At 26.9% G+C, this 3,181-nt stretch overlaps 2 non-coding genes across 2 annotated transcripts; one reads left to right on the forward strand and one right to left on the reverse strand.

The window, feature by feature from the left end:
- Positions 1–367: 367 nt before the first annotated feature.
- On the forward strand, positions 368–439 carry TRNAK-UUU. Its single transcript has one exon. It is a non-coding gene; the product is annotated as a tRNA-Lys (tRNA).
- Positions 440–2,241: 1,802 nt separating this feature from the next.
- On the reverse strand, positions 2,242–2,312 carry TRNAG-GCC. The gene has a single exon. It is a non-coding gene; the product is annotated as a tRNA-Gly (tRNA).
- Between the last annotated feature and the right edge of the window lie 869 nt (positions 2,313–3,181).

The following is a 3,181-nucleotide window of genomic DNA, read 5'->3' on the forward strand; positions in this document are numbered from 1 at the left end:
TATACAATTCAGATTTAAAGAGTCAAATTTATTTATTTAGATCATGCATCTCAATATATGATCGGTTTGATAGTACAAAAATAAATCTAACATATTTAAAAACTATATAAGATGTACTATAAATCACGTGAATTAACAATTTAAAAATATTTGAAATGCAACAAAAAAGTTTCTTATTTATTGCTCAAAATTCACAGTGTCATATAAACAAGGACAAGGAATGATACATAATAAATCAAATAGTATATTTTTTTTAATTAAAACAAAAGAATAAGAGCATATTCATTTTCTTACACCACAATTTCCTAAAATGCTTATACATTTATTATTTAATAAATTATATTTTACACAGTAGTAGAACATATCTGCCGTCTTAGCTCAGTGGTAGAGCGCGTGGCTTTTAACCACGTGGTCGTGGGTTCGATCCCCACAGACGGCGATTTTTTTTTTTTCATTTTTATTGGTCCAACCTTAGACTATATTATAAATAACGGGTGATGAAATGTGAAAATTATTTGGGAAATTTAATTTAAAATCATGAATTCTGAATATATTCTCAGCCCAAGTAATAATTACCATCTTAATAAATAATAAGTATTTTTTTCATTTTGATTTATTCGTTTGACTTAGATATGACGTTTAAAAATAATAATAATAATTTTAAATCTTATACTCTTAGTAAAGATATGTAAAATATGCTAAATTATTCTTTAATTTTGTAGTAAAAAAAACACTCTTTTTAAAACAAATTTAAAATATAGTAAGTAGTCCTTATAATTCAGGTGGTTCGGAAGGTAGTCAGTCATCAACATGGATGATCTAGGATCGTGTTAAATTAGATGTCTAACTTATATTCTAAAAGCTAGCTAAAGGGAAAGAGAATTGTCAAGCATTATAAGGAGTCCACGTATCTCATTAATCACCAATGTGAAACTTTTGCTATTCTTTAACACTTCACGCGTGCCTATTTCACTTTAAGAGGTATGAGAGTGACATTTTGGGTAAAAACCTTTGAATTTTTGCTAATTCTCTTGTTGTATCATGTATATGATGATAGCAATCACGTACAGTGCTAATGTGGTGCGTCAACAATTTTGATTTTTGAGGGGTCCAATATTGGGTGAGATGAACTTTGCTCTGATGTCATAGTAAATTATGTCTTAGCCCTAATTTACATCCTTGAAGTTAGCTCAAAGAGAGGAGAATCGTTCAAACCTTATAATGAGTCTACCCAGCTCATTAACCTTAAATTTGAGATTTTTGTCATTTTTTAACATATCGATCTCCCTTAATGCCTTTTTAGTCGAATATGTCTCATAGGATTTGTCCAGTATGATTTGCAGGCTTTTACACTATAAAAATTTACCTAGTGTGCATAAAGAGTTCACCTAAAAATTGTGACAAAGATTATATAACAATTATCTTGGAGTTTAAAAAAAAAAAAATTTAAAACGGAGTAGTGTGACTTATTTAATCGTAGAACTAGAAAGTTCTAATGCATAATTACAGTATAAAATTGAAAGAGCTCCATCAAAGACCACATTATTATTATTGCAAGTTATTAATGTCAATGATTATATTATATTATATTTTTTTTATATATATATATATATATAATCAGAAAGCCAGAGACTACGTACACGTCTATCCATATTAATAATAATTTAAATTTATCTGCTGATAACTGATAGTCATTTGAAGAATGTCCTTAATTTTGGTTTTGTTTATGTTTTTGTCTTTCCAATTGGTCTATCAACAATGATCATGTCTAATGAAATTTCACGTTTTTCGAAAAATCCTTCGCTCAATTGACACATAACAGAGCGGTATGAAAAAAGGGCTAAAAAGGATAAATATTTCCAAAAATATGGAGGTGATTCCATTCGATGAGTTCTAACCACTTTGGACGCCATGTGAAGCGTCAATCCTGATACTAATTTTTATAGCTTTTATTTGGTGTTTGCTATTTATACTACCTTATGATGAATTTAATTGAAATAACATGACATATTCATATAATCTGACCAAATTATTTACGATTGTGACATAACATGAGTAATTATATATACACAAATACAATATACATGAATGTAGTAGCATGGGAAGTATGATTTTGACATACTTTTGAGTTATTTTGAACTTGATTCTTATAGATTTGTTTAAGTAGCTTTATCTACTTTTATTAAATAAAACTTTTATTAATGTAAAGCACAAAAAATCGACAGCTTAAAAAAATAAAATTGCACCAGCCGGGAATCGAACCCGGGTCTGTACCGTGGCAGGGTACTATTCTACCACTAGACCACTGGTGCTTGGTTGAAATTATAAGTGTGAACACCATATTTTCAACTAGAAGATAAAGATTTTACACCAATTTTAATATTTAAATCTTATTATTTCAAAATTATATTTGAAATAAATGAAAAAATAAAATTTTAAATTACTAATAAAAAATAGTAAAACGAAGCTTGTGAATTTAATGTATTTGTTTTAATCCTTTAACTCTTTACTAGTTTAAGAAAAAATAATAATAATAGTATATATTATGAAAAAATAGAACAAAAAATTCTTTATCAAAATTATCCTCAATTTCCTTAACTAAAATCTTCATTCCATCTAGTTTATTCTATTCTTATTCTTATTTTGTTTTTCTTCTTCCACGACTTTTTTATTAAAAAAATTAAAAAAAATTATCTTTTTAACATCACACTTTCATCTTCTTTTTATTTTTATTTTTATTTGTTGGTTTTACTAATATTATTGTTCTCATTTATTTATTTAATTACTTTATTTTCTTCCTTTATCTTAAACTAAAAATTCTTAACTAAATTTCAAAGTAAATTCTATTCCCATTCCATCACAGTTTCTTTGAATTAGCACCAGACTTACACCCAGAAATAATTTTAAAACACACTCAGTGGAGAAAAAAACATATAGACTGAGATATACAAAATACAAAGAAAAAATAAGCAAGAGCAAAAGTAACGAGAAGAAAAAGTGAGGGTTTTTTCTTTTAAGAATGAAGTTTAGAGTTCGTGGTTCCAAGTTCGTGAATCTTAAAGTTAGCCTTGCTAAACTTTGGAAATCTATAGACTTTTACATTATTCTTCATTGTTTAGTCAAAAATAATTTGAATGTGCGTTTTTTGCTTTAACCTATTTATATTATTTTATTTGAAATT

This window comes from Solanum pennellii, chromosome 6 (assembly GCF_001406875.1).
Source record: "Solanum pennellii chromosome 6, SPENNV200".
NCBI lineage: Eukaryota > Viridiplantae > Streptophyta > Magnoliopsida > Solanales > Solanaceae > Solanum > Solanum pennellii.